General features: G+C 37.4%; 1 long non-coding RNA gene across 1 annotated transcript; it reads left to right on the forward strand.

Moving 5' to 3' along the window:
- The first annotated feature begins 12,215 nt into the window (after positions 1 to 12,215).
- On the forward strand, positions 12,216 to 13,046 carry LOC141590663 (uncharacterized). Its single transcript, XR_012520492.1, has 3 exons — positions 12,216 to 12,418; positions 12,625 to 12,768; positions 12,939 to 13,046. It is a non-coding gene; the product is annotated as an uncharacterized LOC141590663 (long non-coding RNA).
- Positions 13,047 to 16,805: the final 3,759 nt, after the last annotated feature.

Raw genomic sequence — 16,805 nt, forward strand, 5'->3', positions numbered from 1 at the left:
ACTACTAATCAACTAACAACTACTAATCAATACACGGGAGTAGGAGTAGGCCTAGCATTGTCGCCACCATCATCATCAAAGTCATTTCTAGCTTGAGATACACCTCCGGGGTTACAAGTTTGAGTACTAAAACCTTGTTGGCTTAAGAACTCCTCTATTGCCGCAAGCCTTTGAGATTGTTCGGCCTCGACTTGCTTAAGTCGGGCATTCTCTTTTGCGACTCTACCAACAAAACCCGGAGTATGAGGAGTAGAAAAGAGGTTACCAGTCGAGCGGCGGTGGTGCTCCCAAATTTGTGGTGCTGCATTTCCCGCGCCAAGTACTCTACCTTTCTTATCATATCCTCCATGTTCTTCAATATAAATCTCATTATCATCGATGTTCTCGACCCCTTGACTCTGAAGCTGAGTTTTCTTTGAGATGATCTTACCCTATATCAATAAAAAAACGAAAGATTAGATACCATCTACTAAATAATCATGATTGAAAAAATGAGTTAAAAATTAAATAATAATAGTAACTTACGAAGAGTTGACTGCCTTTTTTGGATAACCATCCTTTTGTGCTATGCTTCCTTGTCTTCTCCAACAACTGCAAAGTGGACGGAATTTCTCCTTTTCCATCTTTATCAACTTACAATTTTGATACTCGTTAAATATAATTACTATCTTTAAATAAAGTTAAAGAAAAAAAAGGTAATAAATTAAAAAAGGAAGTGAAGAAATTACCATTGAGTCCATATATTGCAATGTGTTTTTTCGACCCATTAGGTGAGTACCCAACGCCTTCCCCTTCTCGTCACATCCCGACTTACGGTTAGCCGAATTCTGCTCTGATCTTTCCGTGAAACTAGGTTCTTCAAGTGGTCTTCTCTTCAATCTACGGTGCAACTCAACACTAATCCAATCCGGCTTTTCATGCTCTTCCTTATGATAAGCTCGATAAATCATTTGCCGTAAACGGGTCTTCATGGCATCTTCCCAAGCCTTCTTAACCCTTGCCTTGTCGCGGGGATCGTAACTAACACGCCACTGTTCAATAAACAATAAAGTTAGAAAATAAACTTCATTGTAAATAAATATAAAATAAATGAATAAAATATCTAATATTAAATTAAATGACAATTGCTAATACCTCAAACCAATTCCACCAATCCTTCTTTATAGTAGATGACGCCGATTTCCAATTAGGAGCATGTTCTTTGTAGTTGCATCCAATAGTGTTCGATATCAAGTTCACAACGGATGGATCACCGAACACGAAAATTAATGACAATATAATATATATATATATATATATATATATATATATATATATATATATATATATATATATATATATATATATATATATATATATATATATATATATATATAAATCGTTATAAAAATAATTAATTACGAAAAAATAACATACTTACCAAACGCCATCTTGCTCAAGAGAATCGAGAGGAATTTTCTCAATTGGCACATTTTGTTGTTCTTGTTGATGACCTGCTGGTATTTCATCATTCTCGTTTTCCTCTCCTCGGTTTCCTGCATTACTATTACTACCTAGTCTTCGTCCCCTCGTCGCCATAGAAACCAACAAAATTCTTCAACATTGTTAGAAATCAAATAGTAGCAACAAAATAAAAATCAAATAATAGCAACAAAGTAAGAAATTGGCAAAGTAAGAAATTGGCAAAGTAAGAAATCAAATAATCAAATAATAGCAACAAAATAAGAAATTGGCAAAGTAAGAAATCAAATAATCATATAATAGCAACAAAGTAAGAAATTAAATAGTACTCCCTCCCTCTCGGTCAAGTAATCAAATAATAGTAACAAAGTAGAAAAATAAGATTGAATAAAAAGTAAGATTGAATGAAAACAAACTAGATTTCATTAAATTAAGCCATACGGCATGTACAACTAATAGTACCAACAAAGTAATAAGATTGAATGAAAAGGTACAAAACATCTACAACTAATATAAATCCTAGTCATCATCATCATCATCATCATCATCATCATCATCATCATCATCATCATCGTCATCATCACTTAAATTAGTGTTTTCGTTGCCTTTAAAAAGCGAATCTAAAAAATTCTCATCATCATCTTCTTCTAAATACTTCTTCAAAGCCTCCTCCCCTCACTCTTCCTCATCTTCCTCCTCTTGCATATCATCATTCTGTACTTGCATTTCATCTCCTTGCATTTCTTCTTGTTCCTCCTCCACATTTTCATTTTCATCTTCTACTTCAATTATTGCCAATGTTGTATCACCATTATTAACATCTTCTTGAAAGATAGATTCATCAGTAGGAGCATCAACTTGTGATCTTGCCTTTATTTTAAATAATGCTGACCACTGATCTTTATCTCTTTTGATATTTGGATAAGGAGCATAGCAAACTTGTTCCACTTGATATGCTAACACAAATGGGTCATATTTTGGAAATTTTTTGCTCCGATTAATATCCACAATTTTATATTCCTTATGTACTTGCATTCCTCTTTCTGAGTTATCTATCCAATTACATTTGAATAAAATAACGTTGTAAGGGTTTTTCTCGCCAGTATAAGACAACTCAACAACTTCATTTAGGGTTCCATAGTAGTCAGATCCTTCAGTCGAACTCACACACACTCCATTGTTAATTGTCGACTTTTCCAAATCTTTCCCATCTATGAAAGCTCAAAATTTGTAACCATTGATGGAATAACACTTCCATGTTCTTACTTTTCTTGAAGGTCCATTTGCTAAGGCAACTACAACTGGATCTTTTAAATTATTTACCTAGAATTAATGATAATGAACCAATTATTTACCAAATAATAATATATTTTAAATAAGCATTATAGAATATATATTATTTACTTACTTGACCTCTAAGCCAGTCAGGGAATTTTGTTTCAAATTTGTTCCAAATATTCTCGGCCATAGAAACCTCAGGATATTCTCTTTTGATGTAATCCTCAAACAACCTATTCAAAAATGCCGAATTAAGTTTTGAATTAATTTTTGCATGTTTTACTTGAAACAACGTTTAAAATTAAAAAAAATTTCACCTACCTTTCCATACGTTTCAACTCATCAGAATCAAAATTAGATAAAACATAGAGGTGTGCATGTTCATATTCGTTATCTTCCAAAAATCTTTCACGACATTTTCCAGAAGTAGTGCCCTCATGATCTTGAAATAGCTCGGGCAAGGTAGAATACTTCGCCTTTTTCTGACCTATGTCAAGGTCTTTTACCTTCGTGTCTATATGGTCTTCAAAGTAAAAAGAACAAAAATTTGCTATTTCTTCAAGCAAATATGCGTTGCATAATGACCCTTGAACACGAGCTTTATTTCCAATTTTTTTTTCAAATGATTCAAGAACCTACAAAAAAATTGGTTAAGAATGAATGACATTAAGTAATAACCTTAAAGGCTTCGTAAAAGATATTGATATTACCTCTCAAAAGGATACATCCACCTATATTGCACAGGACCACCCACTTTCACTTCATATGGCAAATGAATTGGCAGATGTTCCATTGGGTTAAAAAATGAAGGTGGAAGTATTTTTTCCAATTTGCAGATTATCTCGACAATATTTTTCTCGAGACTTGTTATTTTTTCAATTTGTACTGATGAAGTGCACAAGTCTCTCAAAAATTGACTAATCTCAGTTATGGCATTCAACTCATTTTTAGGGAGAAGGTGTCTTAAAGCAACCGGCAGTAAACGCTCCATAAACACATGACAGTCATGGCTTTTCAAGCCATGTAGCTTCAACTCATTCATATCGACACATCTTCTCAAATCTGAAGCATAGCCGTCTGGAAACTTTAAATTACATATCGAATCACACAACACTTTCTTCTGCTCTTTTTTCAAAACGACTGAATCCGCCTTTCGCGACCTTGAACAAAGTTGTAACATGTCTTTTTGTGCATTTGGGTTCAAGGTTGTCTTTTCTTTTCTATCCATCACCGTGTGAATTAGTTGTTCGAAAAAAATTTTCTCAATATGCATGACATCAAGGTTATGTCGAATTAGTAGTGTGCTCCAATAAGGAAGCTCCCAAAAAATACTTTGTTTCCACCACCCAATTTGTTTCGCTTTAACCGTTCTCAATTCATGGTCAGATGCATCCACGATTTTTGGTAAATCTTTCACACATTCCCACACTTGTTCGCCCGATAACCTCGTTCCAGCAACATCGCTCTCTATTCTTCCTTTTCGAAAGTGGACCTTATCCTTGCGAAAAGTATGATCAGTGTCTAAATATTATCTATGACAATCAAACCAACTCCATTTTCTGCTATGCTGAAGCCAAATCGATTTAGTCTCTTTTTTCGTACAACATGGACATGCATTCTCACCAGCAGTTGACCAACCAGATAACATGCCATAAGCAGGAAAGTCGTTGATCGTCCATAGGAGTGCGGCTCTTAAGTCGAAGTTTTGTTTCCTAGACACGTCATATGTAAACAATCCCGTGTCCCACAATTACTTCAACTCGTGAATTAGAGGCTGTAAATAGACGTCAAGGTTTTGTTTGGGACTCTTTGGTCCAGGAATAATTAATGTTAAGAACATAAATTGTCTTTTCATGCATAGCCAGGGTGGTAAATTGTAAGGTGTAAGCATCACCGGCCAGCATGAATACAAGTTCCCGAATGGCCCAAAAGCCGAGAAACCATCGGTGCAAAGTCCAAGTCTAACATTCCGAGGCTCAGCTGCAAAAGAAGGATGAAGATGATCAAAATGTTTCCAAGCCTCACTGTCACTTGGATGAGACATTGTCCCACTAACTCGGGGGTTTTCATAATGCCAACGCATTTGTTCCGCGAGGTTTTTTGTGGCATAAATTCGTTGCAAACGTGGCCCTATTGGGAAATAATTTAAGAAATTTTCGGGGACCCTTTTGCCATTTGCATTCTTTGCACTTTTGTACCTAGCTCTACCACATTTTCTACACTTGTCAATAATAGCGTCGTCCATCCAAAAAAGCATACATCCATTAAAACATGCATCTATCTTTTCATGAGGAGGTTGAAGAGCTTTGAGAACATTTTTGGTTTCATAGAAGTTACGCATCAAAATATGATCTTGAGGAAGAAGGTCTCCCATGAGTGACGTGAAACCATCAACACATCTATGGGCTAAGTTGAATTCACATTTCAGAGTGACAAGCCTTGCAGCCGACTGTAGCAATGAGAGTCGACATCCCTCTTAGACAGGTTGCTCGGCACGTTTTAACATTTGAAAAAATGCTAATACATTGGGATTTAGAGATTCATCAACCACCTCGGCATTAAGAGCTTCTTCCCTAATTTGATCAATGCTATCGCTCAACGCATCCTCTACCATATCCCTATAAGGATTGTCAGAGGGCATTGCCATTTCCTCTTCCTCAACGGGGAATTTCTCTCCGTGACACACCCAATCATAATAGTTGTCACAAAAACTCTTTAGACCAAGGTGTTTTCGTACTTCTTGTTCAACTAAATACTTTTTATTTTTGCACTTACTACATGGACACCTAATTTCTTTAATTCTAATGAATTCGTCTTGTTGCTTAACATAATCAATGAATTTATTAACCCCTATTACAAATTCCTTCCTTAATGTTTTATTGGAATCCAACCTTTGATACATCCAGTTTCGTTCTAATCTCTTCATTGCAAATCTACATATATATTAGTAAATAAAAATTATTAATAAAAATGGTAAGAGCATTCATAAACCCATCTTTGAATCTTTCCTACAACAACAACAACAACAACAACAACAACAACAACAACGACGACAACAACAACAACAACAACAACAACAACAACAACAACAACAACAACAACAACAACAACAACAACAACAACAACAACAACAACAACAACAACAACAACAACAACAACAACAACAACAACAACAACAACAACAACAACCACAACCTGCAAAAAAATACTTTCTGTATTGGGGTCCTTATCTCTCCAACCTAAACCCATCTTTGAATCTTTCATACCATTAGTAAATACCCAATTTTTTTTCTTGATTGTAATGAGACAAAAATTCGGCAGCACTTCCTTACAGTTCTCCAAATACATTATTTAGAATGAATTCTCACTCTACATATATATTCGGAGAACATTAAAGGAAATGTCAACCAAATTTTGTCTCATAACAATCAAGAAAAAAATTGAGTATTTACCACATAAATGGCATAAAAGATTCAAAGACAGTCCCAAAACGGGGACTATTCAAGAATTACACCTAATGTGTAATCCCTGAACGGGTACTAGGTCAAAAATATATTAACAATCACAACACAAGCATAAGATGAATTAATATTTGTAAAAAAAATACACATGACACAAATGTACACAACTTATCAAAACAAACTTAATAATGACTAATAAACCTTATAAAACTAAGCAAAAGTAGAGTAAGCATCCTAAAATTGGTTTAAACATCATAAATTGGCTTTTAACTAAACTAAATTAACTACCCTAATAATCCTAAATATCCTTATTGTCTTTTAATTAAACTAAATCATTTTAATAATCCTAAACTTAATTAAACTAAGCATTATAAAATTGATTTAAACATCCTAAATTGGCTTTTAACTAAATTAAACTACCCTAATAATCCTAAACATTCTAAATTGGATATTAATTAAACTAATTTATTTTAACAATCCTAAACTTAATTAAACTAAGTCTTATAAAATTGATTTAAACATCCTAAATTGGCTTTCAACTAAACTAAACAATCCTAATAATACTAAACATCCTAAATTGGCTTTCAACTAAACTAAACTATCCTAATAATACTAAGCATCCTAAACTAATCATAATTAATCAAAACAATAACCATAAACCCTAATTAATCAAAATAGTAAAACAAATTAAACAAACCTTATATTAATTAAGAGAAGGAGACAAGGGGAGGGAGCGGCGGCGGCGGCGGCAAAGCAAAAGCGCGGCACGTGTCCGGTCCGTGGCAGCGAAAGAAAAAAAAAAAGGGGAAAGGGGAAAGGAGAAGAAAGGGGAAAGAAGAAGAAAGGGGAAAAGGGAAAGGAGAAAGGAGAAATAGGAGGAGTGATTTGGGGAGTAGGGTGGTGGTAGGAGTGGTGGTGGTGGGATTGAGGGAGACGAGTTTTAGGGAATTTTTGGGTAAATAATTGAAGAGTGAAAATGAGGGACACGGGATCCGCTGCTGCCCGTATAAAGAAAGCCTGCGACGGACTTTCCGTCGCAAGAATAAAATAATAATAAATCCTGCGAATAAAATAATAATATTAATCCAGCGTGTTAAGAGATGTACAGGTGGACACTAAAAAAAGCCTGCGACGGAAATTCCGTCGCAGGAAAAAAATTATTTTAATGCAGCGACGAAATTTCCGTCGCAGAATTAATTATTATTTTAATATAGCGACGGAAATTCCGTCGCAGACCTTCCCGCCATGTCAGAAAATTTGGCGGTCTGGGAAAATATGCTGCAACGGAAAGTCCGTCGCAAGTCCGTCGCAGATTCTGAGGTCCGTCGCAGGATCCGTCGCAGGTTTAAATTTGTTACGGGTTAATCTTCCGTCGCAATGTGTCCATCGCATCGAAACGTTTTTTTGTAGTGGGTGGAGAGCACTTGCTTGTGACCTGGCTGCGAGGGAGTCTTGGCTTGTGCAGGTGCCTTTTGTTGGTTACTTTTGTGTGTGTTTTTTTGTGTTGCAATTCACATTTAGATATTACAGACCTACATTGTGTTTTGCAGAGTACTGCGGATTCGACGGAGCTTGCTCGTGTCCGTGCTAAGTTGGACATGGCGAGGTCGACGATCTAGGCGCATGAGCTGGGACTTAACACCCGGGATCAGAGATGAAGCATCGTGAGGACGGGTTGCGGAGCCGAGACGCGGAGATCGCTTCCCTTAGGGCTCGGTTGGCCGAGGCGGAGGAGCTTCGTGTCACGATGGAGCAGGAGACGTTGGAGAGTTCTCCTAAGAGGGTGCCAGAGAAGGAGGTGGTGTCTGGCTTGCCCGCGATTCCTCGTGAGACCGAGGCTGGCCCACCGGGGGGCGCTGATTAGTTGTAGTTGTTCGTCCGTGTTTTGGACTTTGGCTTGTATATATGTATATTTTGCTTGAGGCGGTTTGTATATATGTGTTTTTGGTTTGTAGTTTGTTTGTCGTTGGCTTTTTTTTGTATTGTGTTTCGGAGAACCACGGTCAGCGGCTGATTCCCCATTTGCTTCGGCATTTGTTCCTGCATCGTTAGTGTAGAAAACAGGGAACAGGTAGCACATATGCATACACGTAAACACGTAAAAGCAATTGTTGAGAACAAAAATAACCACGATGATTCGAAGTTAAAATTGAAATTGTTTGTTAAAAAGTAATTTGAAAATTCCGCGACAAGGTGTCACGTTTGGGTTTTTTCAAACATTAATTGTTTTGAAATTTTTTAGAAATTAATTCGTGTTTGAATGAAATTGCATTGAATTTTGCCGAAATTGATTTGTGACTCGAAAATTAAAACTTAAACCGCCATGGATGAATTTCAAAAGAGATTTTGCGCATGTGTTAAATTTGGTTTTTTGCGAGATCAAGACTCGGATTTACAAGAGTTTGAATTTTGAGAATAATTGATGTCGTGTTATCAATTTTGATTTTTGTGAAAAAATGTGAAAAAAATTCGGAATTTTTGACTGACATGGAAACAATCTGTCGCGGATCGGGACGACTAGCCCTTCCCCCTTAAAAAAGAGAAAAAACCCATATGTTTAAAGCTGCGTCATGAAAACCGTGTCAGATTTCGTAAAACGTGAAATCAAGGAAATGTGAGTGTGAGAAAACACAACAATTTCCGGATAAGCCTGAAGAGGCGCGAGCCTTAAGGTGAGAAAAACAATGTGTCAGGAAGAAGCACAACTTGACAGGGACAAGTCAAGGTGTGGATGCTTAGAATCAGCCCAAAGAGGCGCGAGCCCCTGGGCGATGCAAGGCAGCTCCCCCTTTTTTCGGAAAAAAGGCGCTGATTATTTTGTATAAATAAGGACGTTTGTGCTTCATTGTTTCAACATCCGAAACACGAAAAACATCTCTACGAAAACCTTTCTTCTTCTTCCACAAAAAGAATCATGGATGCTTTTGTGCCTCCGGTTGATACTTCTTCTTACTCCTTCTGTCACCTTACTATGAGAAAGAAGTTGTATTCGGATAGTTTTGCGTCCACCGAGGCCTATTGGGCTTCGAAATTGGTGGAGGAGAGTGGTCCTCATATCCGTTGGGTGGTGTCGTGGTGGCACTTGAGGTCCTTCACGAGGTTGCCTGCTCCGGTCGCTTGTTCTTGTTCTTTGATGGTGGTGGGCTTGAATGTTGCTTCCTTCATTTATCCCGAAAGGCTAATGAGGCAAATGGGCCGTCAACAAAAGGTGCCCGCTTAAGATACTCTCGTCCAACAGAGTGTTTTTCGAAACTCCAAGCTTGTGGAGATTTTTGATAGATGGTGGGCCATTCGGCTGACTTGGGAGGTACCAAACCCCGTTGCAACGAAATGGGTGACTCCCGCTTATGTCAAGTGGTCAAGAGATCAAACCATGGAAGAAAGGTCAAAATTCCGCAAAGACGAGGTCGTTGACTTGAAGTATAAGGAAATTGGCAAGGCCAACCGTACCTTCTTTGACGACTTTGCCGATAACATTAGCTCGGATGTAGTGAGGCCACCGAAGAGGAGGAGCTTGGGTCCCAAAGAGATGGCGGGCAGTGTCTGGGCTTGGCTCGGACCGTGTATGGGGTCTTAAAACTAGTAGAAATAAGGCGATTGACATCGGCACAGTTGCATCGGTTCTTATTAAAACCGATGCCAATTGTTGTTTAATGTGATATTGGCATCAGTTAGGACTAAGGAATCGATGTCAATAGTGTATTTTTAGGAATTGCCATCGGTTGTACAATTGGAACCGATGCCAATTGTATTCCTATCATAGAGGGTAAAATTAGAGCTGATGTTAAATGAGTCGTTTCCTCGCACACAAAAAGCCATAGAACCTCAGATCTATATACTCCATCCTCTCACTTACTACCATTCAACACTTGATCCAACCACGATGGCTAGCAACATCGCACACCGGTTGCTTTGCTCTTCTCCGCAAACCCCACCACCACAAGCAACATACATTTACTAATATCAGCCCTTCTGCAGCTCCTACATTCCGTCCTTCTCGATATAATAGGTATAATCTCCTTTTTATATAATTTTAATTAATTTTGTTAGGGGTTGTGAGTCACTTTTGGAATCTCATTTTATGCTAAATCGACTATATTAAATCTTTGTTTGATGTTATTATTGTTGTTTCTTTGCTTCTATTTCAGGTCTTCGGATTAGATTGACATAATTTGATAATTAGGGTTTATGAAATTTGGGGTCTTTTATTCAATTCAAATTAGGTTGTTGCATTATCTTATTCAGGTATTAGGCTTACATCTATCTCTTAATCTTGTACATTTTTACTTGTATTTTTGTAGAACTAATCAAATACGTGAACTTACTGTGTGATTGGTTCAGTTTTTCAAACAAAGTGTTTGCTGTTCTACTAGATAAATCAGGTATTAGGCTTACATCTATCTCTTAATCTGTTTAATTTTCTTGCTATGTATAGTTGTTGTAAAACAAAGTGTTTGTTGTTTTACTAGATAAATCACATGTATATGTTGAAGCATCTCATTTTCACTAGGCATTTACCATCAACTATAATCATCTTCGACTGATGATTTTTTTTTCTTTCCCGAGAAGAAGACAGTAGTACTTTGTGGTTTTTATGGTCATATCCTACTCTTATTCATGTTTATTGTAATAGCTGTAAGCTGTGTACTTGTGTGATGAAATATGAGTAGTGTTTTTTTTTAAAAGATTTGTATAAATGAGGTGGACTGAAATAAGAGGCCTTAAAGGCTGAAATTAGACGCCCTTTATATGTTGTACTACTATTTTTTGAAAGCAATTATTCTAATCTAGGTAGATCAAACCTAGACATCACTTCCTTCTAGTTCTCTTCATATACTTAGCCTATTCTGTTCCTCTTATGCATTAATTTACTCATGGGCATTTATTGCCTATTTTCATATATTCATTATGGATTTGGCTTACATAATGTCTGGTGCTTTATTTGTGTACAAGTGCTTAATCTTTAGTGCTTATGCTTCTCTTTCACTTGCCTTCTTTTGTCTTACAACTGACCTAAGAATTATTATTTAGTTAAAACCTCCGAGTTCATGTTCTAATTGTTATAGGAGGGAGATTTTGGGGTTAAGTTACATATCCCCACATCTTATAAAAACTATGGTGCTTAGATTTGATGTTTCTATATCTTACTCCAAGGTTTTCAATTTTAACTCTAATAATGGATATATGATGCAGGTTCAAAAACCATTCGCAGCTTGAGGGAGGATTCAAAAAATGGAGGATATAAGGTTTTATTTTTAAATCGATTTTACATTTTCTTTACGTTTTAGCATGTTAATGTGTTTGCGTCTTCTTTACGAATCTACTATTAATAACCGTCATTGCAAGTGATATTATTTAGGTGAGATTGTGGTGTTGGTAGCCATGTGGGCGGGTGTCTGGTGGATCCCTTAATGACTGGGTAGCTTTGTTTATGCCTTATGCTTGTGTCCTATGCCTTTTCAAGTTCGTTAAAGAGCAGTTTAGTTGTTTGTGCCTTATGCTTTTCCAAGTTCGTGAAATGTATTTCAATTTCATTGTATACTTATTTAAAAATCTACCATTATTATTCTTTTTTGTGTTGTCTATTTCAGGTTCAATAATTACACTGGAAATGCAATTTTTGTTTTGTTATCATTGATCTTTAATTTTGGTTGTTTGCATAATCCTGCTCATTAAATTCAAAGATTTCTAAGTAAAAAAAATTACTCGAGAAGCAAGAAACATGTTATTGATTTCAAAGTAGTTTTTTCCCTTTCAGTTTCTTATTTCCGCCCTTCGATCTCTATGTACTTTTTATTATGGGTCATCCAGATTCCGGAAGTAGTCTCTTTGTGCTGTTGAAACCTGTGATTACATAATGGTAGTTTGGGTCCTGCAAAAATGTGTCCTTGATTTGGAGATTTTAAGGATCTGACACTCGGATCCCTACCTATATCAGACCCTTGTACCGAGGTCGAGCATCACATGTTATATAGTCGTAAGACTGTGTACACATGACAACCTTGTTCCGCCAATTATGAGTGAACTTAAGGCATTTGGGCTATATTATTGTTGTTGGTGATGACTGAAATGTATTTTTAATATGCAGCTCATTCAATGATGTGCCTCCAAATGAAAGTGTTGTTGCTAGTCCATTGGGACAGGACCTTTTCATAAAAGAACAGAACGATCTCATAACTGATCTTAAAGACATCCCAAAGAATGCTTGTAATCGATGAGTAAGTTTAAAGTTTTATCTCACACTAAGAATGATCCAACCAACAGTGCTGGTGCACGTTTGTTTAGTCTGTGATATGTTCAGGTTTTCCAAGTTAAAACTTGCAGGGTCGTATCCGAGATGGTAGTCAATAGGAATTTGCTGCATTATACTAAGTATGTTTTTTTTGCAAAGAGTAAGTCTCAAAATGTTGTTTGTTCTTTTCAGGTTAATGAATTTGTGAAGCGCGCTCGAGCAGCAAAAGTCCATGCCCTCATTATTGGTCATCTGAAGAAGGAGACGCCTCTTTTGACTGGCAAGGTCAAGGCCCAAGAAACTCTTATTAACAATTTGGATGTTGAATTCAGAAAAGTTTTGTGCTAATCCCTATATTCTTACTTCAGTTTGATGGTGTATTGTTTGTCTTCAATTTGATAACCTTATGTATTGTACATCTTTTGAACTGAATTGAGTGGTGGTTGTTTCATTTTATCTTTTTATCGGATAGAATGATATGAATTGTTACTTTGCGATTATCTTAGCAGCAAAAGTATCACAGCCTTTAAAGTTATCTGGACGTCTTTCCGATATGCCGTCAATCAACAATTCGAAAATGGTAAGATGACTATCACTTTATGCCTCAATTGCTGACACTTGTTTTATTTTTTTTATTTTTATTTTTAAGATTTTCTATGCTCTTTAACTACAGCTTATTCCTTCTATTCTGCCTCGTTTCGGCCTAATGTTAGCACTCTTAAGAAACTTGACTCAAAAGGATTCGAAGGAGAGTTCTTGTGAGAGAATAAAATTACGGTATTTGAGTAATTATAATTAGTAAAAGGGGATGTGAGTATGGAAGAGGGAAAGAGGTTGACTGTGTATTGGAGAGGAGGGTAAAATTGTGCGGCTGATAGTAGTAGGTATCTAAGACATGATAAAATGAAATCATTTGCTCAAGTCCATTCCTGTACATGGGAAGTATGTGTACTTGTGTAGGATCCAAATTTGATCCTTAGGCTGGAAATTGTACATGTAGTTCGAATTAGTAGGGATTGGGCAGTTGGTTCCCAAGATTCCGTCTTGCCATGAGTTTTTCCTTTACTTAGTTCCATTCTTGTTGTTTGCAGGTGTTCGTAAGTACAACTACACGCTGTAAGGATTGCATTTGCTACAATTGAACATCACACAATTCGAGAAGCAGTGGCTGAGCTAAATGGTGCTTTTAGGTACTATTACAAATCTCAAACTAGCTTGTCAAATCAACTATACTTAAACGCATTCATTATTCGCTGGTATAAAAAAAATAGTCGCATATAAGTTTTTGTGTTAAGTTAATCAAAATCTTTGTTTAGTGGTTAAGGCCCAAATTATACACACCAACAAAATTAGTTTCTTAGATCCAAAAATGCACTCCTAGTACTTGCTAAAACCACAATGCACCCAAAAAAACACACAACCCAAAATAGCTAAATTAAAAAAAAATTGTTCTTTTGGACCGAAATCGTTTAAACTGAAATGATTTCAGTAAACTAAAGTTAAGTAAAAAAAACGAGGCCTGCAGGAAAACAAGCATTGTTAGTCTCTTTTACTTGATTATTCTCTAAAGTTGCATACACACCAATAATATTCTTTAGGGGGTGTCACAGAATAACAGATGCTGCAATACATGGGGTGTCACAGAAGAATAGATGCTGCAATACACGCATGACAACATCACAAGCAAAGCAGCTTATTGAGGTTTATATATGATGTAGTGAACGGTTGATCTAGATACTCGAATAGTTAGGGTTTATATGTATGTGACTTTGTTGCTGGATACAATTCGTTGAATGGTTGTATTGGATTTGGATTTGTTGGTATTGAACTTATGAAATTTGGATTGCTCAATTTATAAAGAGATTGTCGAATTTTCTATAGCGTTTAGAAAATAAAATAATGCAGGTATGATTGTCGAATTTCTATAGCCAATAACTTATTTATTGGCTAGGCACAAATTTTTTTTTATTGTTGTAATTGATGATTGACATCGGTTCCTAAGTTACAACCGATGCCAATAATGCAAAAATTGGCATCGGTTTTTCTGGTACAACTGATGCCAATATGTGTAAATTGGCATCGGTTAGAACCGATATCAATTGAATAACAACCGATGCCAATATGTGTAAATTGGCATCGGTTCATGAACCGATGCCAATTCAAAAAAATGTCATTGGCATCGCCCGCATTGGCATCAGTTGGGAACCTATGCCAATCACTGTTTATAACCGATGCCAATTGCATTAATTGTACTAGTGCTTGCAAGAGACCGGATGCCATTGCCGTTGTAGATCCGTTGATGATCCTTTCCGAAGAGGAAGTCCATGATAGGCGGGCTAACAATAAGAAAAAGGGGAAGATGTACCCCGAGGGAAGATGTCTTGGTCGACACTCCAGCTTGGCAAGTTGTGGACTTGCTTAGCTTTATTTGTTGTCAAGTTTGTAATCCTTCTCATTATTAATTAAATAAGAGGATTGCTTGTGTTAAAAGAAGTTGTGAACGCTTGTTGTTTCATCCATCCATCTGGTAAAGGTAATTTCGGTTTGAATTATCCTAAACATTGCACCTGTGAAGGGGATTTTTGTGGGAAGGGAGAAAGGCTTCGTTTTTGTTTTTTTTTGTGAAAAACGGAATGCTTCCTTTTTTTGGAATTTGTATAGGTGATTGGTTTTTTTGTGTGGGGATGGTTGTATCCTTCTTTTATAAGGAAGGATTGCGTACGTATTCACCTGAAGAGGTGAAATCAAACCATGTTCGTAGTTCGAACGTTTTGTTAATTTGGGTGTTGTGGTTGTATCCTTCTTGTATAAGAAAGGACTGCCTACGTATCCACCTGATGAGGTGAAATTAAACCATGCTCGTAGTTCAGGTGTTTTGTTTTTTGAGTGAAAATGGATGTTGCCTTTGACAGATCAAAGGCTGTTCGAAACATGGCAAGGTGTCGCAACTTAGACTCGATAAAACATTCAATTTCAAATCAGAACGCTTTGAGGAATTGACTTGAGAGGGAGATCGCGATTACTAGTTGTGAAAATAGGGTAAGGTTTGTTGGTTGCTAAGGTTCAAGGGTAGTATTTCTTGAGTCAGACTAGGTTGGTCAGGTTTGTGAAATCCTCCCCGTGTAGGTCACTCAGTCTCACTGCGCCCCCGAAAGTATTTTCTTAACCAGGTATGGCCCGACCCAATTGGGTTTGAATTTCCCCCTTTGATCGACGGGTAATGGTGCTCGAACCGACTTGAGGACCAAGTCGCCTTCTTTGAAGTTTCTCGGTTTGACTTTTTTGTTGAATGCCCATTGTATACGTCGTTGGTATAGCTGGACGTTGTGCAAGGCGTTGAGTCGTCATCGTCTAGGAGCGTGAGTTGTTCGAACCTTTTACGGGTCTATTCCGCCTCAGGGACTTGGCTTTCTAGTAGAATGTGTAGAGACGGGACCTCCAATTCTACTGGTTGTACTGCCTCTGTACCGTATCCTAGGTAGAAGGGTGTGGCCCCTGTCGGTGTTTAAATGGAGGTTCGGTATCCCTAGAGTGCGAATGGGAGTTTGCTCGGCCAATCGCGGTAATTGTCTTGCATCTTTTTTATGATGGTGACAAGAGTTTTGTTTGCTGCCTCTACCACTTCTTTGGTTTGGGGACGATAGGGGGATGATCGATGTCGTTTGATTTTGTATTTGTCCAGCAAGGCTTGTGTTTTCGCCCGGAAGTGGGAGCCTTGGTCGTTGATGATTTCATGGGGTACCCCATATCTGTAGATGATGTTGTCCTGGATGAACTTGGCCACTTCTTTGGCGGTCAAGACTGCATAGGATTGCGCTTCCACCCATTTGGTGAAGTAGTCGATTATGACGAGGACGAAGCAATGTCCTTTTGTGCCTATCGGATTGACTTTTCTGATGATATCCATGCCCCAGATCGAGAAAGGCCAGGGTGATGTCATGGTGTATAAAAGGGATGGTTGTATGTGTTTTATGTTGCCAAAGATTTGGCAATTGTGGCAATGTTTGACGTAGTTTATGCAATCAGCTTCCATGGTGGTCCAATAGTAGCCTAACCGCATGATTTTTCAAGTTAGCATCATTGCGCTCATGTGAGGGCCGCATTCTCTGTCGAGGACCTCTCCCATGACGTTTTTGGCTTTGTGGTGATCAATGCAAAGGAGAATAATCCCTTGGGGTGTCCTTTTATATAGTTGTTCTTGGTTTATCACGAATTGTGATGCAAGTAAATGGATGGCTCTTTATCCTCTCGTATCAGAGTTGGGAGGGAATTCGTTTTTGGTTTTGTAGTTGAGGATAGCTTGGTACCAAGGTTCGACATGGTTTTCCTCATCGTTGTTGATGTCGCAGATGTGGGCTGGCTCGCTCCTTCTC

This window comes from Silene latifolia, chromosome 1 (assembly GCF_048544455.1).
Source record: "Silene latifolia isolate original U9 population chromosome 1, ASM4854445v1, whole genome shotgun sequence".
NCBI lineage: Eukaryota > Viridiplantae > Streptophyta > Magnoliopsida > Caryophyllales > Caryophyllaceae > Silene > Silene latifolia.